Source organism: Mustela nigripes, chromosome 16 (genome assembly GCF_022355385.1).
Source record: "Mustela nigripes isolate SB6536 chromosome 16, MUSNIG.SB6536, whole genome shotgun sequence".
Classification (NCBI taxonomy): Eukaryota; Metazoa; Chordata; class Mammalia; order Carnivora; family Mustelidae; genus Mustela; species Mustela nigripes.
In genome coordinates, this window is record NC_081572.1 from 33,385,911 (window position 1) to 33,409,899 (window position 23,989).

General features: G+C 36.3%; 1 protein-coding gene across 2 annotated transcripts in view; it reads left to right on the top strand.

Annotated features, from left to right (window-relative positions):
* VMP1 (vacuole membrane protein 1) overlaps positions 1–23,989 on the top strand; it is a 140,166-nt gene that overhangs the window by 68,548 nt on the left and 47,629 nt on the right. The gene's annotated exons all lie outside the window — the stretch shown is intronic.

Consider the following 23,989-nt stretch of genomic DNA (forward strand, 5'->3'; position numbering starts at 1 on the left):
GAGCCCTTTCTCGGGCTCTCAGCTCAGCGGGGAGCCTGCTTTCCCCTCTATCTCTGCTTGCTGCTCTGCCTACTTGTGATCTCTCTCTCTGTCCAATAAATAAATAAAATCTTTTAAAAAACACAAGAAACGGTTTTTGGGCACCTGGCTGGCTCAATCAGTAGAATGTGTGATTCTTGATCTCGGCATCATCAGTTTGAGCCCCACATTGGGCGTAGAGATTACTTTAAAATATATTTATGTGTTATACATATATATAATACATATACACACACACACATACATATATTTTTTACTCGTTTTTTTTTTTTAAAGATTTCATTTATTTATTTGACTGAGATCACAAGTAGACAGGCAGGCAGAGAGAGAGGAAGGAAAGCAGGCTCCCCACTGAGCAGAGAGCCCGATGTGGGACTCGATCCCGAGACCCGGAGATCATGACCCGAGCCGAAGGCAACGGCTTAACCCACTGAGCCACCCAGGTGCCCTGAAATGTATTTTTTTAAAAGATTTTATTTATTTATTTGACAGACGGAGATCACAAGTAGGAAGAGAAGCAGGCAGAGAGAGAGGAGGAAGCAGGCTCCCCGCTGAGCAGAGAGCCCAATGCGGGGCTCGATCCCAGGACCCTGGGATCATTACCTGAGCTGAAGGCAGAGGCTTTAACCCACTGAGCCACCCAGGTGTTCCTTATTACGTTTTTAAAAAAAGAAAGGATAATTACGATAAACTACCTTTAACAGTGGGGGGTGGGGTTAAGGCTGAGGCCTTTAAACCTGAATATAAACTATATATCAACCTATATCTTAAACATTTTTTTAAAGATTTTATTTATTTGACAGAGAACACAAGTAGGCAGAGAGGCAGGCAGAGAGAGAGAGGAGGAAGCAGGCTTCCTGCTGAGCAGAGAGCCTGATTTGGAGCTTGATTCCAGGACCCTGGGATCATGACCTGAGCTGAAGGCAGAGGCTTTAACCCACTGAGCCACCCAGGTGCCCTCAACCTATATCTTAATGTTATAAAACCAGTGTTTTATTCTTTGCAGGAAAATTCCTAAGAATAGTATTATTTGATTGAGTCTCCATCTTAGGAATGACAGTAGAAATCAACATAGACAAAAATAAGAAAGATATGAAAGAGAGATCCCTTCCCAGTTGTGTTCATGAACCTATGAAATGAAATTGTTTGAAAAATTGTCTTACTGTTTTGTATTTATAAGTGCGTGTGCCCACATAAGTACACACACATTTTTATGAGGAACAAGTTCATAGTTTTCTTTTCAGTGGAATCTGAGACTCAAAAAACCATTACCCTGAGGGAAAGAAAACATATGTATGTATTTTTTTTTTAAAGATTTCATTTACTTATTTGAGAGAGAGGGAGCGAGAGAGAGCACAGCAGGGGGAGCAGTAGAGGAAGAAGGAGAAACAGGCTCCCCGCTGAGCAGGAAGCCTGACATGGGGCTCAGTCCCAGGACCCTGAGATCATGACCTGAGCCTAAGGCAGATGCTTAACCATATAAGCCACTAAGGTGCCCCAGAAAACACATTTTAATGACAGATGGGCTTTTTATTTTTGTAATTTTTTAAAAGATTTTATTTATTTATTTGATAGACAGAGAGGGAACACAAGCAGGGGGAGTGGGAGAGGGAGAAGCAGGTTTCCTGCTGAGCAAGGAGCATGACCATGGTGCGCAGTCCTAGGACCCTGGGATCATGATCTGAGCTGAAGGCAGATGCTTAATAACTGAGTCACCCAGGCTCCCCAACAGATGGACTTTTTTAAAAGGCATTATTAGGTGGAAATCCACTAAGAACAGTTACGGTTTTTAATTGAAAACAAAATTTTCAAATATGAATATAGAATAGCCAAATAACCAGATATAAAACAAATGAACCAAAGAGCTATGAGCATTTGCTCTGTGTGGAAAGAGACAAGTTGGCCTTGGTGTTTGCTTTGCCTTATCTATCAACCAGATACTATGTCTCTTCTCCTCATGTTGTAATATTTATATAATAATTGTTACTAATAATTGTTACTAATATAAACAACTCTTTAATTATTTTTAATGGTTTTTAAAACCCAGTATCTAATTTGAGCCTTGTGTTAATAACTAAAATAGTATGGAAAGATACTGTTCTTCTAATCTTACAGAAAACTTCAGATCTAGAAGTTGGTACCTCCCTAATTTTACACTTAGAAGTAGAGCTAGAACCAGAACTCAGAATGCCCATGTCATTAGTATATTCCAACTACTGAAACCGTGTCCATCCGTAGACTAAATGGCCAAGTATCTTCAACAGCTGATAGATCTGAAATGGTGGCAATAGTTAGTGTATGTCATATAACATTTCAAAAACTCATTTTTTTCATCTATATAAAATCAAAAAGCTAAAGTAGAATAAGTCTAGGATGCTTGTAGTTTTAAATTTTTATGCTGTGGATTAGATGCCAAACGGGTCTAAGTATTGTTCTCTGTTAAGTCAACTAATACACTATCACTGTTTTCCTTTTTCTTTTTTTTTTTTTTTAAGTTTTTATTTTGGAATTAACATTTTTTCATTTGCATAGTTTTTTCAGTCTCTTCTCTCCCTTCTACCAGCTCTGTAAGACACCTTTCTATATCACTTTCCACTTGGTAACACCTATAAAATATTATCAATTCTATTTTCTTCTTCTTTTTTTTTTTTTTTAAATTTTATTTATTTATCAGAGAGAGGGCGGGGGAGAGAGCGAGCACAGGCAGACAGAATGGCAGGCAGAGGCAGAGGGAGAAGCAGGCTCCCCGCTGAGCAAGGAGCCCGATGTGGGACTCGATCCCTGGACCCTGAGACCATGACCTGAGCCTAAGGCAGATGCTTAACCATATAAGCCACTAAGGTGCCCCAGAAAACACATTTTAATGACAGATGGGCTTTTTATTTCTTTTTATTTCTTCAATGCTGCTTAACCAACTGAGCCACCCAGGCGTCCCCATATTTTCTTCTTGATTGTCCTCACTCAGGAGCTACCCTCTCCCCACACAATGCAATCAGGACTGCATTCTCTTGGATTCCCTCTGCACAGTTGCTTCTTTTTCCATTTGGATCTCTTCTTCTGTTTTTGTTTGTTCTTATTTTTTTTCGTAATCTTTACCCCCAACATGGGACTCAAACTCAGAGGCTCTAAGATCAAGAGTTGCATACTCTACGGACTGAGCCAACCAGACACCCCTTGTTTTTTTCTTTCTTGCCTTATTCCTTCATTTTGGTTGAATACATTCTACCATAGTTTCCTGATGGAAATTCTGAAAATTCTGTGTCCTTCATTCATACTTAATCAAGTAACTAAATGTAGTATTCTAAGTTAAAAATCATTTTTTTAACTTAGAATTTGGAAGTCATTGCTCAGTCATCTTCAGACCTCTGGTGTTGATATTGATGGAGCTAATGCCATCCTGACTTCTCTTCATAGGTATTCTTTTTTGGTTGTTTTATTTTCTTCTCTTGATATGTTACTCATTATCTGAGGTATGGGTCTTTAAATTTTGGGGGGAAGGTCTTTAAAATTTTATTCTACTAAACACTCAGAAGCTTGTCAATCTAGAGTCCATTAGTTTGGAGAAATGTTCTTGTATTTTTTCTGTGTCAATTTACCCTCTTTAGTCTCTGTTTTTGCTTTCTGGAATTCTCATTATTTTGGTGTGGAGCCTCCAACACTTACCCTTTTGATTTTTTTTTTTTTAATCATTTTGCTCCTAATATTTATCACATTCTACTTTGTATGCAATTTCCTCAATTTTATCTTCTAACTCTAATATTAAAATATATTTCTACTCTCCTGTTTATTTTCAGAAAGTGATTTGTATTTTATTTTCAAGAAATGGTTTATCTTTTTTTTTTTTTTTTTTTTAAGATTTACTTATTTTAGAGATGGAGAGAGTGTGTGCATAAATGTGAGCACAGAGGGAAGGGGCAGAAGGAGAAGGAAAGAGAGAATCTCAAGTAGACTCCCTGTTGAACATGAAGTCTGACACAGGCTCAGTCTCACAACACTGAGATCATGACCTGAGCCAAAATCAGAGTCAGACACTAACCAGCTGAGCCACCCAGGCATCCCAGTTTCTTACATGTTTGAAGATACTTCATTTCTTCAGGTTTTTTGTTACTCCAGGCATGTTTTTTTCCTTTGTTCTCCTTCATATTAGAAGCTTTCCTCTAAGCTTAGTGATCTTTATTTTTCTGTTTATATGTAAGAATAAGGCACATAAAGGCTGAATGTAAGATGTGTGTGCGGAGGCAAGTTGTAGGAGTGGCAGGTCATCTTATTTATTGGAACCTCCATATATACCAATTTCTGTGGCTCTTTCATTTCGGATAATTCATTTTCTCTAGATGGATCCTCCAATTTCTTGCTTGGGGAATATTAACTTTGTTGCTTTGTAAAGCTGGGCTATAAAGTGGGGTTAGAGATGGTCATTCACCATATAGACTTACCATTTAACTCACTTAATGTTCAGACTATGGATACCTGCATAAACATGTCCTGAGCCCAGAATCTTTGCTTCACTTTTTCTAGAGACTATATTTAATGTTTTTTACGGGACTAAGGGAAGTTGTCTGTGCCAAGTAGGGGTGGGGCCTAGGGGTCTACTTCTTATACAGTCTTCTCAGGGATCCTGGATGGCTCCATCAGTTAAGTGTCTGACTCTTGACTTTGGCTCAGGTCATGATCTCAGAGTCGTGAGATTGAGCCACGTGTCAGGGTCCACACTCAGTGAGGAGTCTGCTTCTGTATCTTCTCCTTCTGCCCCTCCCCCGACTCGTGCTCTTTCTCTAAAATAAATAGATCTTTAAAAATAAACTACAGTCTCCTTGGTTTTGCCCTACCCCAGCCTCTTCTGCAGTTCAGCTGAAAGTCCTTTTTGGAGCTCTATAATGCAGATCGCTTTTCTCCTCTTCCATATCTTTCACTTTAGGTTCTCAGGTATAACCTTTTTTTCCATCTTCCCTTATCTTCATTAATGCTCATTCCATCAAAGTCAGAGTTCATGTTTCTATTTTTTATTTTGGGGGTTACTATGAAGATAGGAGGTGTTCCAGCTTATTGCTGAGTAAGAAACTACTCAATGTTTGCTGGTTTAAAACAAACAAACAAAAAAACATTTATAGTGCTCACATATATGAAATTTACTGAAAATGGCTTGACTATAAATTGGAGAATTTCTTTCAAGATGGCTTACTTACTTGACTGACAAATTGATTTTGGTTGTTGGCTTGGAGTTCAGTTGGACTGTTAGTTTGGAACCTCAAGTTACCCTTTATGGAGATTCTTTGGCTTCCTCATATCACAGCACCTGAGTTCCAAAAACATGCATTCAGAACTAATTTAGGGGGAAGATGCAAGGTTTCTTATGATGTAACCTCAGAAATCCTAGTCACTTTGCCATATTTTCTTGGCTAAGTAAGTCACTAAAGCTAGCCCAAATTCAGAGAGGCAAATTAGATCCTACCTCTCATTGAGAGGAATAAGCAAGAATTTGCAGCCATCTCTAATCTACCACAGGAACGAAGGTCTTCTTTGGTTATCTTGAAGTGGGACTCTTCCTGCGATATCATTTTTAACAGAATAGAACATTGACAAACCAGAATTTCTTTATAGGAGGGGAATGGGATGGTAAATGATCTTGAATTTTTATAATGTAAGAGATTATTGTAAAGAATTTAGACATACTTCCTTGAAAGGGGAATGAACTTCTCAAATATCCAAAAATTGCCTCTCCCATGTCAAGAGAATATAGTCATGCTGAGAAACTAGAGGTAAACTTTGTCTTAGAATTAGTGGGTAGAGGTTTCTGAGGCCCACAGTGGCTCAATATTAAGACAAAACAAAACCAGAAACCCAACTGCCTATTAATTTTAATTGTGTACAAATGGAATTGCTATTTCAAAAAGAATGAATACCTTATCTCTCTCTCTGCTGTCTTCCATAGATCCATGCATAGCACTTCCTGCATTGTGTATGATACTAACTGGATGACTCATTTCATTCTTTGCAAGTTTTATTCTAGGATTATAAATAATATATTCTCTAAACTTGTTACCATTTAAAAGCTCTATCTCTAAAAACTCAGATCTTCTAGAATTTGATGAAGTAAATTATGCTTCATCTCGTATGTATAATTTGAATTCTTGAATACTTTTGAGTCTTGAAAATACTTAACCATTCTCTACCATTAGGGCAGTAATCTTTTTTGTTCATCTGTTATGGCCCTGATTATTTTAGTTACTTTTTGACTATATCTTCTCTAATTCTGCTTTGTTTGAGTCGTGGAAACCAGCCTGCACACAATATTTCTGATGGTTATGAGGTTTGGCTGCTTTCATCCTATAAAGCCAATAATTACAATCACTGTTTTAGGATAAACTATGTATTTCTTATTCCCTAATTTTATATCTGCTTCTATTGAAAAATCAAGTAAGCAAAATGTGGGCATTCTGTTTCATGTCCTTTAATCAGAAATTACTTTTTTTTTTTAAAGATTTTATTTATTTACTTGACAGAGAGAGAGAGATCACCAGTAGGCAGAACAGCAGGCAGAGGGGTGGGGGGAAGCAGGCTCCCCACCGAGCAGAGAGCCCAATCCAGGGCTCAATCCCAGGACCCGGAGATTACCACCCGACCCGAAGGCAGAGGCTCAGCCCACTGAGCCATCCAGGCGCCCCAGAAATTACATATTCTTTATGAACATTTGATTTAAAATTTTTACCCAGAATTGCAGTTATATGTACATCAACCAATTATGCAGTCAGACTAGAAAAAGTGAAATAATTCATCCCTGACAACTTTCTTTCTGAGATCAATAAAACTATGTATAAGGCCCTTAAATGAAGTGCCACAGTACAGCTCCAAAGTAGGAATATTTTTCCTGATTTGGACAGGAAGTATATTCAAGAACACACAGCCAGTGAATCTCAGAGCCATTACCCAACCCAGTTTTTTGACATCAAAATTAGTACTCTGCTTACTGTATTAGAGCATAGCAACATTTTCCTTTAGGTTAATGCAATAAAAAGTGAAGAACCAATTTAAAAATTTTTTCTTTCTCCTATATTTGATTTGATTTTTCTTTCTTTATGGCCTTTTATTGTTTTGGGTTTTTACCAGTTTTCACCAGTTTTGTGTCTTATTATAGATTTTAGCTTATGTGGGTATATTTATCCATGTATACTTTCCCCAGATTTAGACAGGGGTTGTGTGAGGTTTATAACTTTTCTTTATTTATTTGTGGTTATGGGAGTGGGGGTAAAATAGTTGGGAGGGGACTGTTGCCAGTTTTCCACATTATAAATTATCTGAGATAGTGCTAATATTTAAATTCATAATTTAAAGAAGAGTTTCTAACTGTGGCTTAGCAAAAAGAAGTTTTTGTTTTTGTTTGTTCTTGATAACACAGTGGACTATTACTGTGTCCAATAAGCTCTATTATACCTCAGCTGTTTGATACACTTAGGTGACACATTCTTGTTTTTGTTTTTAAGGTTTTCATTAGGCAAATAAATTTACAAGGTTTTTTTGGTCATTTTACTTCTAAATAGTGATCTTAAAAATATTTTTTATCTTTTCAGTAACAAATTTGTTTTAGGGTCTTTGTTTCTGTTATTTTTCCAAATTTGCATATTTTAAAATTACATAAGTTTTTAAAGTAATAGGGTTGAAACATTGCAGAAGTAGTAAAAGTAAAAAGTGAAAGCCCTGGGGTGCCTGGGTGGCTCAGTAAATTAAGTAAGACTCTGCCTTCGGCTCAGGTCATGATCTCAGGGTCCTAGGATCAAGCCCCGCATCAGACTCTCTGCTCAGCAGAGAGCCTGCTTCCCTCCCACCTCTCTGCCTGCTTCTCTGCCTGCTTGTGATCTCTGCCGGTCAAATAAATAAATAAAATCTTAAAAAAAAAAGAGAGAGAGAGAGAAAGCCCGCATACCTACTTCCCAGAGTGGAATAATAATCAACACATTCTCAACTGCTTTCTTTGGATATATAACTTTTAAAAAAATAAAAACTAGAATCATACTATAAATATTAGTCTGAAGTTCCTTTTTCACATGTATGTCATAGACATTTGATGCTGATTTTTAAAATTGTGTTATTATGAAGTGACACAGATCATTGTGGAAAATTTATGTGTGTATTTAAAAATAATTCCTCTGTCCTTCAGTTGTTTTTCTAAAGAGTGAATTGTATTTACTGCTTTGTGACTTGTTTTGAATATAAAAACATCCTATAAACGTTTTTCAGTGTCATCAAATACTTTCTACATCTTCAATTTTTATGACAACTTTCTTTCTGGTTACAAAGTATGTTCATTGTATAACATGTTGAAAATGCAGATAAACAAAAAAAGAGAGAACAAACTTCATCTAACTAGTTTATTTACCTGTTTTTCATGTTTAGTGTATTTCTGACTTTCTTATTAACATTTTTAAGGAGATTTCTTTTGTCATATGCTTCTGCTGTTTTTCCATATTGTTTATTGTGTGTGTTTTTATTATGTTTTACTTGGATAAAAAGTTTACTTTTTCAAAAATTCTAGTATCTTAGACTTTGCCTTTTGAAGTAATGCCTAAAATTATCTTACTGAATGATTATGATTATGTAGTGAATATTCAGCCATATTTCCTTTTAGTATATTTATGGTTTGATTCTTTCATCTTTAAATATTATTAAAATACTTTTATCTGTCATATAATATAGAACTCTAACTTTCTCACCTTTAAGTAACTAGCTATTTCTGTGTCATTCCAACATTTTCTCATGATGTCAGTATATTAGTTTTGTCTTATATTTTATTGCTACAAATTAGATATTATATTTTTATAAATAGTTATTGATATATAAAAAGTTACTATGTTTTTATTTATTTGGTAAACTGTAACTCTGCTGACATCTTTTCGTTATATCTTAGTGATTGTAATTTATAAGTTTCTATAGTGTTCAGTTTCACAGGGATCCAGAAGTTTATCTGACTTTGGTCCTGGAATTTCCTCACAGATACATGCATTTTGTAAAACTCCCAATTTGATAGGAGCACTAAAATATAAAAAAGTTGATCAGCTATAGCTAAAACAGGAAATTAAGTAAAATGAGTAATATGAGTGGGTATTTAAATGTTAAGATTGCCTGAGACTGAGGTAGAAAATGTGTTTTTTATTCATCTAGGTAAAGCCCTTTGATAGAATAAGTTTATCAGCAGGAAGAATGAAAAAAATACTTGGCTCTCATTGCTTTATCATGTGTTCTCCAACTAGGTTAAAGGGTGTATATGCTTTTCCTAGGAAATTGTTACTAGGTAGCAATTTTACAGCTAAGTATTTGCTTAAATTCTAATTTTGAGTAATGGTTGGATTATGTACCATAAATATTTTGAGAAGAAGAGATTATTAATACTTTTATTTGAATTCAGATTCTTAATGGTACCTCATTTATTTTTGTGAGTACAGTATGAGATTAGGCGGTATTTTTCCACTAAATTGACTTCCTTTTGTTCTTGGCTTTCTGTCATGTTTTCACTAGATGTCTGTGGGAGGTAGACATGAATAAATGTAGCTTCCTATGACCTTGAACTGTTCTAGCATAATTTAGAAAATATAAGTCTAGATAGCTGTTTATGTGCTTGGTGGAGTATTTCATGCAAGGTTTTTTTTATGATTTTATTTAGAGAGAGAGAGAGTACATGTGCAAGCAAAGGGAGGGGTGGAGGGAGAGGGAGAAATCGCAAGCAGACTCTGCACTGAGTGGGGAGGGAGCCCAACACAGGGCTCGGTCTCATGACCTGAGCCAAAATCAAGTGTCAGACACTTAACTGACTGAGCCACCCAGGCAGCCCTCATGCAAGGTTCAGTTATTCTCTTTATGATATTCTTTTTCTTCTTTGTTCCTGATTTCTGTTAATGATGTCATTGTCTTCATAATCACAGTCAAAACTGAGTCATCTGACTCCCTCCTTGTTTCCCATATCCAGTCGTTCTTCAAGGCCTTTTGACTACCTCCTTAATATCTTCATATCTGCCCTCTCTGGTTCAGGTCTTTACCACCTTTTCCCTGAACATTTCCAGTGACTTCCCAGTAGGTCTCCTCTTTACTAGTTTTGTCCCCCAGTCTATTCCTGAACAAAATTACAAAAATCACTTTCCAAAAAATACCTCTGTCATGAAACTTTGCTGCTCAAAAATCTTCCTAATCCCCAGAAATTGTTTCCTGCTGTAACTTCCTTGTGTTATTTTCTACCTTCATTTAAAACTGTTTATGGACTTTCTGGGATACCTGTTTAACTCAGTGGGGAAAGCATGGGACTCTTGATCTCGGGGTGGTGAGCTCAAGCCCCATGTTGGGGATAGAGTTTCCTTTTAAAAAACAATAAAAAAAGTATCTTTTTAAAAATAAAACAATTTCTGGACTTTTCTCATCTCTCCCAGGAGTTTGTAAATTCCTTGAGAGGAGACCATAAAAATTATTTGCAACAACACCTACCTGGTCTTGCACATACTATTCATGTGGTAGATACTTTGAATAAACTAAGAAATATCAAGAGTGAAAATGTACATTACATGAAAAACGTTCATTTAATAGTCTCACTCCACTGCAAAGTAAAATGTAAACTGCAGTGAACACAGATCATTTTACATAAGAAAGATTGAATTGTTCTGCATCTTTGAGTTTAATAGTCATCTGAGAACAAGATTTGAAGATAATATAAGAAACATCAGTAATTAAATGTCTAATAATTTTTAAATTCACAGTAAGTAAAAGAAAATTCATAAAATTCTATATTTTAGAAATAAATGAAGTTTCTTGTGGCAACTTGTTTTTTCTGTAGGCTGCATAGCCAAAGAAAAGAGGAAAATCAGAAACATTAGTACTAAAGAAGTTTGGAAAATAAAGTAACCTATTCACTTGATGTATCATAAAAGATTAGAGTGGCCAGTATTATTGAAGCAGTGGGAAATGGGAGCATGGGGGTGGTTGTGGTATTTTTGTGTTTAAAGCTTACACAATAGAGCAGGAATTTTGTACATATTTACTTGGAAGAATATGGTTTGAATAAGTTTGCTTTCCTAAACACCATCTGTCCAACTACTTAGATTCTTTTGCACAAAATATTAGGTTACTGACTGTGTGAAATTTACTGTTTCTTGCTACTCCTATAGGAAATTGAGAATTAAGGCAGAAATAAGAAATTTAATTTTCTTAAAACTTCATCTCTTAAGAGAATGCAGTTTTTTTTTTCCTAAGATTTTATTTATTTATTTGGCAGAGAGAGAGAGGGAGGGAACACAAGCAGCAGGAGTGGGAGAGGGAGAAGCAGGCTTCCTGCTGAGCCCACTGTGGGGCTCTGTCCCAGGACCCCTGGATTATGACCTGAGCCGAAGGCAAATGCTTAACAACTGAACCATCCAGGCGCCCCAAGAGAATGCAGTTTTTCCCTCCATTGTTATAGTGATCAGCTAGTTTTTCTGTTGAGTGTAAGTCACAAGTCTGTACACCATCTTAGGTTAAGTATTTCCTTAGAGGCATTTTTATAATTTCTGGATTTAATCCTGTTTTAAGGGAGCATGTTTTTAGCTTCTGTTTAGGGCTATAATATCTAAATTGATGAATATTTGCCACTTAATCTGATTTATTGAGGCTAAACCACCAAATTATGTTTAAAGGCTAGTATCTTTTATCTTACTATTAAATGTATTTAAGGCCCAAGAAACCTTTTTTTTAGGTAAATAAGATCCTTTCCTGTTCAGAAATAATGTTAAAAAAAATTACATTTTTTTTTTTTAGCGAAAGCACAGAACACAAAAGCTTGTCAGTCCTAATGGTAATTCTCATTCTTATGGCGGCTATGTTTCTCACTATGCAGTAGACTAGATTACCCAGTGAACATCCCCCAAAGTGCAAGATGATAATTAAAGGTTCTTTTGACATTTCTTTTGGTAATGATAGAATGTGTGTTTGAACATTTGAGTTTAGAGACTTTGGGAGAGCATTTAATAATGATTATTTATACACTCACCAGAGAGCTTTAACATTCCTTTGATGCTGTACTCTGTTAAGCACATTTTCCTATGAAGTGTTTGCAGTTGCCCGTACCATATCACTGCCTGCTGGTTTTTTCCCCCTGTGAACTAGCTGTTCCTTTACATACAGAGATTTATGAAAGAGTTCATGGTGTGGATGACCTGAAACCTAACAGGACTATTTTTGTATACTTTAGTGCCAGTTGAACTCACTGGGTGTCAGTTGTTGCTGGGACCTGTTTTTGACTCTGTCGAACCTTTACTGGCTGTGGTTTGTCTGGTCATCACATGACTTCTCTGAAAATTCCCCCTCCCCTTCATTTCCAGTAAACTGTTTGAGTAGGAGTGAGTCAGAGTGAAACCAGCTTCCCTGTAACCACAGGGCTTGTTAAAGAATTTGTCAACGTGGACTCTAGAGGGTTTGCATTAAGCTTTGCAGTAACTGCTATGGTTTGTGTTGCGTCAGGACTTCCACAGAAAAGCTTCCTGTCCTCAAGATCTTTTCCCTGTTTGCAAGTGGTTGAACAGATCAGCTTTACCATAATGAACAGTAGAGACACATGTGAAGCCCATTTCTTTATCGTTTCAAGGCATGTCAGAGCTACCCGGGTTTACTGTAGTTTCTCTTTTCAGAAGCAACCGCACCCAGCAGCCTTTCGTTTTTGAAAAGACAGGCCTGCTAGATCTTCTTTCAGGCTGGCTCATGATTTACCACAAAGTACCATCAAGATTAAGCAATTTTAAGTGGCCTCTTTTGAAGGATTCTGTTGCAGGATATTGCGAATGCTAGCACATTTAGCTTTGGTACACAAAGGTCACTTGTGTGGGACTCAATGAGAAAAGGTAGCACTTGAAATAGTTCTATAGTTGTAGTTTCTGAGCACACACACTTAGCATGTTTTACTGTGGGATTCTTAATGCCTCATTTTATTTGTTTTCTCAGGAAACTTTTACTTTATTTTGAACTCTTTTTCTCACCACCCCACTCCCAGACTTTTATTCCTTATTTGTTTTCTGAGGTCTTCTCTATTTCTTTAGCCCATTTTAATAGTAGTATTAACTAACTAACTAACTGAACAGGAGTTGCAGCTTGACGCAAGCTGCTGAGTGAATGGCCACTGGGAAACTTATCTACTCATTGTACATTCCTGAATCCATTTCTTTTTACATGTGTATTTTTGTATTTAATGTCGTCATCTCAGCCAGACTTTTCTTTTAAAAATAAACTTAATGAATACATTTAAATCTGACCTCCTAAAAATCATTTTTATTCTGCTTACTTTTTTGCTATCAAAATAAATTTAGAGAAAACAAGTGGTAGAAAATTTTGAGCTTGTTTGTCTTCCCAGGAAAGAATATAGAATAGTGGAAGTTTAAAATTGTTGTATTCTAACAATTCTCACTTACTCTCAATGATCAAATTAAAAATAGAAAAAAAAAATTTTCTTTGATGAAGGAGCACTTATAATTGAATCTAGATTTTAAAATGAAAATAAGAGGTTAATGTAGCCTAGTCATTAGCGAAGCACAGTAAGTAATAAATGGTTAAGATTTTTCTTGTCAGTTTGCTTTGTATATTGGAGTGGAATATGGTTTTGTTTTATGTCTGCTTTGTTCTTTTCATTTGCACACCTGTTTACAGATATAGGGGAAAAATTAGCAGTGGCAAGGCATTAGGTTACCTTTGTTAAGCTAATTTAAAGATTTTTTTTTCAGGTTATGTTTCAAACACCTTTTGTAAAATGCCTTCGGAAAGGCCTCTTTCATTGAAACATGATCAACAGACTATGTATGCTGTGGTTTTGCTCACGAGTTCGCAAATCAACATAGGAATACAAACCCACCTTCTGTTATACCTGCTGAGTGCACATAGGGGTTTTGGCCCTGGATCAGAGTTTAATGCAAAACACGAACAGTAGGATAACTTATGCTCATTTCCTATTACAAAGTTTTTTTTTTTTTTTTCCTAAAGATTTTATTTTTTTGAGAGAGAGAGAGAGTGTGTGCCCAAGCAAGCATATAGGCACAAGCACATGGGAGGGGCAGAGGGAGAGGGAGAAGCAGACTCCCCACCACGCAGGGACCTGCCACAGGGCTCAATTCCAGGACCCTGGGATCATGACCTGACCTGAAAGCAGAGGCTTAACTGACTGAGCCACCCATGCGCCCCACAAAAAAATTTTTTCTTTTCCTACATAGCCAAGGTGTTTGGTTTGTCATTTTCCTGTCTTGGAAATGTAAAAACCTGACTGCCGTGCTTTTAAACTCAAGCACTAGGATACCAGAACGAGGGCATAATAATTAAGTTAGTCCTCCCCTCAAAAGTACACATGTATTCTAGACTTCTCTATCTCCTTCCCTCATATAGATCTGCATGAATTAATTGATCAAAACCTATAAAAACCTACTTCTTGAGGTAAGGACTTTAGTAAGTGCTGCCATTTGTTGGTTTTAAATTTGCCTCTCACATCATAAAGGGTGCCACCCTCATTCTAGCATTAGAAGATTTTTTTTTAACACTTCCCCTTTCCTCTTTTCATAACTCTATAGATTTCATGTTGGTTCCCTTTTCAGCCTTTCTAGAGAAAGTAATCATTTACTTTTATATCTAAGAGCCCCTAAAGTCTTTGATCCCCCTTTTTTTTTTCATGGCTCATTTTCTAATTGTTTTATATCTTTCCTAACATGAAGTTATCAGATCTGCACACGATTTTCTAAGGGCATTGCTATACTCATGATTTTTCAGATTTCTGCAACTATTGTCTTTTTGCCAATGCATTTTGCTGATGTTTTTAATAAACTGTTTACTTCAATAAACCATTTATTTGGGAGACTACTCCCAGTTCCCTTTTCTTTGTTCATAATATAAAACTCTTATAACCCATCATTTTATATTTAAATAATCTTTCCCTAAATGTGTTTTCATACTTTGATCTACACTGTTAATTTCTTCTTGCTCAAGTTCACATGATCTCTCAATTTATTGTCACGAATTTGGTATTTCTTACTTTAAAATTTTAATTTCATCTGTAAATTTGAATTTAAACTCTTTGCTCCTTTTGCAGGGTTTTTAAATTTGTTAAGCAAAATTGGTTCTATTTAGGAAAGAATCCCACTATTTACATGTCTTACAATAAGAGAAGATCCCATTTATCTTCATTCTTTATTTTCAGTCTCTTAAGTTTCCTGTCCCTGATAATTTTGTAAATTCCATTCTGGCTTTGTTTTCATAGCTTTGGATGTTTAAGTTAAGTTCATCTTAATTACTTTTGCTTTTTTCCACCCACAACCTAATATTGTTGTCTTACATATGTAGCAGGCTGTCGTGTGCTTTTTGTTTTCTCAGTTCGAGTTTGAACTTGGAAATAAACATTATTAATTACTTGTAACCAAAATAGAATCAGTTATAAAGTGCTGAAAGTGAAGAGTGATTTTCAACCCCAGCATCAAACTAAGACTTGGTAAATACCCTTTCTGGTGAGACATGAGATAATCACATGAGGAGATACTAACTTCAGACTGGAAAAAGAGAGAAGAAAAGAAAAATGCATGACTTATATAATGTGTCATTTCTAGTAAATCTTGCATACTCAGACTTTTTTGCTGAGTGTCTAGAGCACTGTTGTTCTTCTTGGACTGCAGAGTCTGTTTTTATTTCTAATAGAGACTAGGCAGGCACTGGTAAAAATGAATGCCTGCCTGCCCTTCCTAAGAAATACCATATGGTTGCTCTTTTTTTTTTTTTAAGTTTATTTATTTTTTCTCTTAAATCTATGTTTATTATTTTTTTTCTCTTTAATTTTATTTATTTGTCAGAGACAGCAAGAGAGAGAATACAAGCAGGGGGAGTGGGAGAGGGAGAAGCTGGCCTCTCGCTGAGCAGGGAGCCCAATGCGGGGCTCGACTTGAGGACTTGGCGCTGAAGGCAGACCTTAACGACTGAACCACCCAGGCACAGCCCCCCTCCTTTTTTTTTAATTTATTTTTTAGTGAGAGAGACCAGACACCTCTGAGTCAAGGGAAGGGGCAGAGGAAGAGAATCTCAAGTAGTTTCCCTAGCATAGAACCTTAAATGGGGCTCAGTCTCACAACCCTGAGATCATGACCTGAGCTAAAATCAAGAGTCACTCGCGCAACTGACTAAGCCACCCAAATGTCCCTCATGTTTTAATTTAAATTCCAGTTAATTAACACACAGTGTAATATTAGTTTCAGGTATACAATGTAGTGATTTAGTACTTACATACAACACCTGGTGCTCATCACCACAGGTGGACTCCTTCATTTATGTAATCCATCTCCCCACACCTCTCCCCTCTGGTAACAATCAGTTTTTTCTCAGTAGTAAGAATCTGTTTCTTGGTTTGCCTCTTTTTTTTACCTCTTTGCTCATTTGTTTCTTCAATTCCACATATGAATGAAATCATACTTGTCTTTCTCTGACTTATTTCACTTAGCATAATACTCTAGTTCCATTCATACCCTTGCAAATAGCAAGATTTCTTTACTTTCTTTCTTTCTTTCTTTCTTTTTTTAAAGAATATTTATCTGGAGCGCCTGGGTGGCTCAGTTAGTTGAACATCTGCCTTCAGCTCTGGTCATGATCCCAGGCTCCTGGGATGAGTCTCGCATTAGGCTCCCTGCTCAGGGTGGAACCTGCTTCTCTCTCCCTCTGCCTGCGGCTCCCCCTGCTTATGCAAGCGCTCTCCCCCCTCTCTCTTTCTCTCTCCCCCACCTTGACAAATAACTTTTAAAAATTATTTTTAAAGAATTCATTTATTTATTTGTCAGAGAGAATAATTCCTTTTTTAAAAAAATGTATTTTATTTTTTAAAAGATTTTATTTATTTATCAGATAGAGATTACGAGTAGGAGAGGCAGGCAGAGGGGGGGGGGGAGCAGGCTCCCTCCTGAGCAGAGAGCCCAATTCAGGGCTCGATCCCAGGACGCTGGAATCATGACGTGAGCTGAAGGCAGAGGCTTTAACCCACCGAGCCACCTAGGCGCCCCCAAATTTTTATTTTCTTTAAAGATTTTTATTTATTTATTTGTCATAGAGAGAGAAGTGAGAGCAAGCACAGGCAGACAGAGTGGCAGGCAGAGGCAGAAGGAGAAGCAGGCTCCCCGCCAAGCAAGGAGCCCGATGCGGGGCTCGATCCCAGGACCCTGGGATCATGACCTGAGCCGAAGGCAGCCGCTTAACCAACTGAGCCATCCAGGCGTCCCTATTTTTTTTAATAACTGAAAAATTACCTCTTATTTTCTAATAACTGAAAAATTACCTCTTATTTTCGGGAGACAATATGTTGATTAAGAACTAGCATTCAGGGGCACCTGGATGGCTCAGCTGGTTGAGCCACTGCCTTTGGCTCAGGTCGTGGTCCCCGAGTCCTGGGATCGAGTCCCACATGGGGCTTCCTCTGCTCTGTGGGGAGCCTGCTTCTCCTTCTCCCTCAGCCTTTCCCCCTCCTTGTGCTCTCTGTCAAATAAATAAATAAAATCTTTAGGAAAAAAAAAAACAACTAGCATTCAGAGGGCACCTGAATGGCTCAGTCATTAAGTGTCTGACTTCAACTCAGGTCATGGGGGGACTTAGCCTAGCATCAGACTCCCTGCTCAGCGGGGAGCCTGCTTCTCCCTCTCCTACTCCTCCTGCTTGTGTTCCCTCTCTCGCTATGTCTCTCCCTATCAAATAAGTAAATAAAATCTTAAAAGAAAAAAAAGCCACATAACTAGCATTCAGGAGGAGTAATCTTTTTTTTTTTAAAAGATTTTATTTTAAGTAATCTCTACACCTAACATGGGCTTTAACTCAAAAACATGAGATCCAGAGTTGTGTGTTCTACCAGCTCAGCCAACCAGGTACCCCTAGGAGTAGTAATCTTACCCATTGCTACACTCTTGGATTTGTTAAACTAATTGGTGGCATTACAGGACAGATTTGATAAATTTTAATTCTTACTGCATTTCCTTCCTTCCCTTCTTCCTGCTTTACAGCCTCTTCCTTCCTTGATATTAACATGTTGCTTTTCTCTTTTTGTAATTCAAAACAAAACAAAAACCTCTTATCCCCGTAATTGTAAGGTTGCCCTAGAACTGAGCTCATCATAATGTCGACTAAGAATTCTGACAAGATACTTTATTTCTTTGGTTCTCAGGTTTTTTAATCTTTTGACAGTTACTGAGTAATTTAACTTTGGTCTATAATTTTTCCCATAAGCAGTTTTATCTCTTATTTATCATGGTAATAGATACTATTATCACCATTTTATAGACAAGCTGAAGAAACTGTGGTTCAGGAAACTTTAAAGACAGTATAATCAGTACTGTATCATTTTAAAGTCACATGAAGTCTGTAGAATTAGTGTTTGTATTGTTTCTCTAAATACTTTTTTTCATCTTTTTTTTCATCTTTTCTGTTTTTCTTGTTCTCTTTTGCATTGTATGTTTCCTGAGTCATTCATCATCTCTTTTTGCTTTTTCTACCAAGTACTATCCCTCTCCTGTATACACACATTAAATTTTTACAGTATGCAATTTAATAAAAGTGCCCTAGATAATAGAAATATATGACTATGGGTGCACCCGGGTTCCTCAGTGGGTTGAAGCCTCTGCCTTCAGCTCAGATCATGAGTCATGATCCCAGGGTCCTGGGATCAAGCCCTGCATCCGGCTCTCTGCTCAGCAGGGAACCTGCTTCATCCTCTCTCTCTGCCTGCCTCTCACTTATAATCTCTATCAAATAAATAAATAAAAGCTTTATTTTAAAAAAAGAAATATATGAATATGAACAGGAACAGAAACTGAATTTTCTTTTTAAAGATTTCTAGGGTACCTAGTATTTTTTAGTACTTATTTACTTAGCTACTTGCCAAAATAAGTGTTTCTTATTGCTTCAAAGAATACACAGATCTTTTTTGCTTGTGTTCAGTTTTCATTGATTTTGATGGATGTGAGATATATTTTATATATAATTTCTTCTTTTTTTTAAGGGGAAAAGATGGTTTTTATTTTATGTTCTTCTAATTTATTTTTAATGTGCCAGAGAAAAGGAAACCATAGTCCCAGTTTTAGATAGTAACAAAAGCAAGCAATAATAATTCTAGCTAGATAATCCAATATTGTTTTTATAATCATTATCTTTAATTTTATAAAAAATTAGTGTACTGGATGGAATATAAAGACAGGACAGCTGTTTGCTCATTATACATTGGAGTATACAAATTTCTTATATATATCATTTGCAGTCTTGATTTTGACCACATCTGTGAAACAGTTATACCATTAGTCCTTTGTTTTATTTTTTCATTTTAACTACTGAGTTGTTTTTTTTTTTTTGTAAGATTTTATTTATTTGACAGAGAGAAAGCACAAGTAGGCAGAGAGGCAGGCAGGGGGAGGGGGGGAGAAAGCAGGCTCCCTGTGGAGCAGAGAGCTCGACACAGGGCTAGATCCTAGGACCCTGGGATCATGACCTGAGCCGAAGGCAGAGGATTTAACCCACTGAGCCACCCAGGCGCCCCGAGTTTTTTTGTTTTTTTTTAATTGAAATATAATTGACATATAAAATTGTATTCATTTTGGGTATACAACCTAATGATTTAATATACATACATGTTGCAAAATGATTATCACAATAATAGTTAATATCTATCACCATACGTAGTTACAGTATTTTTTCTTGTGATGAGAACTTTCAAGATCTACTCTCTTAGCAGCTTAGCAATTTCCAAATATACAATACAGTATTGTTAACATCTCATCATGCAGTATACACCCCTGAATTCATTTATTTTATAACTGAAAGCTGGCTTTATTTCACCACCATCATCCACTGCTCCTCCCCATTGCCTCTAGCACTACCAATCTTTTCTCCGTATCTATTACTCCATATCTATTACTAAACTTACTCCATATCTATTACTATTACTTTCTCCATATCTATTACTTCTCCATATCTATTACTTTATTCCACAATAAATCAGATTATACAGTATTTGTCTTTCTCTGTCTTATTTCATTTAACACAATACCCGTAAAGTGCATCTATGTTGCATATGGGAGGATTCCCTTCTTTTTTTAATGGGGGATGATATTTCTGTGTGTGTGTGTGTGTGTGTGTGTGTGTGTGTGTGTGTGTGTATTTCCCACGTTTTGTTTATTTATCCGTCAGTGGACACTTAAGTTGTTTCCATGTCTTGGCTATTATAAATAATGCTATAGTAAACTTGGGGGGGTACAGATATTTTTTTAAGATATTGGTTGTTTCCTTTAGATTAATACCCAGAAGTAGAATTGCTGGATCATATGATTGTTCTACTTTTAATTTTTGAGGACTCTCCATACTGACTATACCAATTACATTTCCCTAAACAGTGCATATGGGTTTCTCTTCACCGCATCCTCACCAACACTTAGTATCTTTTGTCTTCTTGATGATAGGCTTTCTGGGCACCTGGTTGGATTAGTTGATGGAGCGCGACCCTTGATCTCAGGGACAGGAGTTTGAGCCCCACATTGGGCCTAAAGCTTACCTTAAAAAAAAAAAAAAAAAAAAAGATGATAGGCTTTCTAACATTTATGAATGGATAACTTCACTGGGGTTTTGATTCGAGTTTTTCTGATAATGAGTGATGTGAATGCCTTTTCATTTACCTGTTGACCATCAATGGTTTGTCTTCAGAAAATATATCTATTCAGATACCTTGTCCATTTTTCAGTCAGATTCTTTTCTGTTGAGTTGTAGGAGTCCTTATATATTTTGGATATTAACCCCTTACCACATATAGAATTCATAAATATTTTTTCCCATTGGGTAGGCTTTTTGTTTTTGTTGATGGTTTCCTTTGCTGTACAGAAGCTGTTTAGTTTGATAGAATTCCATTTGTTTATTTGCTTTTGTTGCCTTTGCTGTGGTGTTCTGTCCCAAAAAAAAATCATTTCCAGGACCAGTGTCAAGGAGCCTGTCTCCTTGTGTTTTCTCTAGCTGTTTTATGGTTTGATGGTTTTGGATCCTTTATTCAAATCCTTTAATCCATTTGGAATTGATTTTTTTGGAATGGTGTAAGATAGGGGTCCATTTTCATTCCTTTGCATGTGGCCATCCAGTTTTCCCAACACTATTTATTGAAAAGGCTGTCCTTTCTCCATTGTGTTTTTGGCTCCATTGTTTCAGATTAATTGGCCATATGGGTGTGAGTTTCTTTCTGGGCTCTCTGTTCTTTTCTAGTGATCTATGTGTTTGTTTTTAAATTAATTCCATACAGTTTTGATTACTATAGCTTTGTAATGTTATTTGTAATCAGGAAGCGTAATGCCTCCAGCCCAGCATTGTTGACCTTTGTCAAGATTGGTTTGGCTACTCTGGGTCTTTTGCCGTTCCATACAGATTTTGGAGTTGTTTTGTTTTATTTCTGTGAAAACTGCCTTTGGAATTTTGAAAGGGATTGCATTGAATCTGTAGATTACTTTGAGTAGTATAGACATTTTAACAATATTCTTCCAATCTATGAACATCTTCCCATTTATCTTCCCATATATCTGTGTCTTCAATTTTTTTCATTTGTGTGCTATAGTGCAAATATAAATGGGATTGTTTTCTTAATTTCTCTTTCTGATACTTCATTATTAGTATATACAAATGCAACTGATTTTGGGGTCACCTGGCTGGCTCAGTTGGAAGAACATGCAACTCTTGGGGTTGTGGGTTTGAGCCCCATCTTGGGTGTAGAGTTTACTAAAATTAAACTTTTTAAAAAATGCTACTGAATATTGATTTTGTATCCTGCAACTTAATTTCTTTTCTTACTAATTTATTTATTCTAATAGTTTTTGGGTGGAGTCTTTAGGATTTTCTACATATAATATGTCATCTGCAGACAAACATAGTTTTATTGTTTCCCTTCTGAATGAATGCCTTTTGTCTCTTTTTCTTGACTAATTGCTCTGGCTAAGACTCCCAGTACTGTGTTGAATAAAAGTGGTGAAATTGGGCCTCCTTGTCTTGTTCCAGAGGAAAAGCTTTCAGTTTTTCACCATTGAGTATGAAATTAGCTGTGGGCTTGTCATATGTGGCCTTTATTCTGTTGAAGTACATCCCTTCTCTACCCACTTTGTTGAGAGTTTGTATCTTGAATGGGTGTTGGATTTTGTCAAATGCTTTTCCTGTATCTGTTGAGATCATATGATTTTATCCTTCATTTTGTTCATATGGTGTATTTCAGTGGTTGAAATCGTATGTTGAATCATCCTCACATTCCTGGAATAAGTCCAATTGGTGGATGATCCTTATAGTATATTAAATTCACTTTGCTAAAATTTTTTGAGAACTTTTGCATCTGTGTTCTTCAGAGATATTGATCTATAATTTCCTTTGCTTGTAGTGGGATAATGCTGGCCTTGTATAGTGAGTTTGGAAGTGTTCTCTCCTCTTCTAGTTTTTTGGAAGAGCTTGAGAAAGATTGGCATCAGTTCATCTTTAAATGTTTAGTAGAATTCACCAGTGAACCCATATGGTCCTGGACTTTTGCTTATTGGGAGGTCTTTGTTAACGAATCTCCTTACTAGTAATTGGTCTGTTCAGATTTTTTATTTCTTCATGATTCACTCTTGGAAGGTTGTAGATTTTTAAGAATTTATCCATTTCTTTTAGGTGTCAAATTTTTCAGTTTATTACTTATTTTTCTTGGTGAATCTGGCTATGGCCAATCTGTTACGTTTGTTTGTTGATTCATTTGTTCATTTTTTAAAAACCAGCTTCGTTTTATTGATCTTTTCTATTATCTTTTTAGTCTCTATTTTGTTTATTTCTTCTATGATCTTTGTTATTTCCTTCCTTCTACAAACTTTGGGCTTAATTTGTCCTTTGTGTTCTAGATCCTTGAGGTATAAAGATAGGCTGTTTACTTAAGATCTTTTTTGTTTCTTAATGTAGTCATTTAACATTGTGAATTTCCCTCTTAGAACAGTTTTTGTTGCATCCCTTAAGTTGTGCTATGTTGTGTTTCCAGTTTCATGTGTTTCAGTAGATTTTTATTTCACTTTTAAGTTTTTCTTTGACCCATTGGTTGTTCAGTAACATGTTAAGTCTTCACATATTGGTGAATTTTCTAATTTTCTTCTTTTAATTGATTTCTATTTCCATACCATTGTGGTCAGAAAAGGTGCTTCATACAATTTCAGTATTTTTAGTTATTAATACTTGTCTTCTCTCTCAAAAAAGAAGAAGAAGGTTAAGTGTCTGACTCTTGATTTTGGCTCAGGTCATGATCTCAATATCATGAGATGAGCCCTGCACCAGGCTTCATGCTGGGCATGGAGCCTGCTTAAGATTCTCTCTCTCCCAGGCACCTGGCTGGCTCAGTCAGCTGGGCATCCAACTTTTGATTTTGGCTTCATTGGTGATCTCAGGGATGTAGGATTAGGCCCCATGTGGGTTTCTGTGCTAAGTGTGGAATCTGCTTGTCCCTCTCCCTACCCCTCTGTCCTTCCCCCTGCTCGCATGAGCATGTGTCCTCAAGTGCTCTTCACTCATACTTTCTCTAAAATAAATAAAATCTTTAAAAAAAAAAAAAGATTCTTTTTTTCCCTTTCCCTCTGACCCTTCCCATCCACAACACTCTCTCACTCTGTCTCTCCAAAAAAAAAAAAAAAAAAAAAAACTTGTTTTCTAATATATGATCTGTCCTGGATAATGTTCCGTGTGTTCTTGAGAAGAATATGTATTCTGCTGCTTTTGGATAGTGTTTTATAAATATTTAAGTCTAACTGGTTTTACAAAGTATCATTTAATTCTGGTGTTTCCTTATTGATTTTCTTTCTAGATGATCTATCCATTGATGAAAGTAGGGTTTTGAAGTCTCCGACTATTACTGTATTGCTGTCTATCTGTTTATCATCAGATCTGTTAATAATTGCTTTATATATTTAAGTGCTTCTATGTTGGT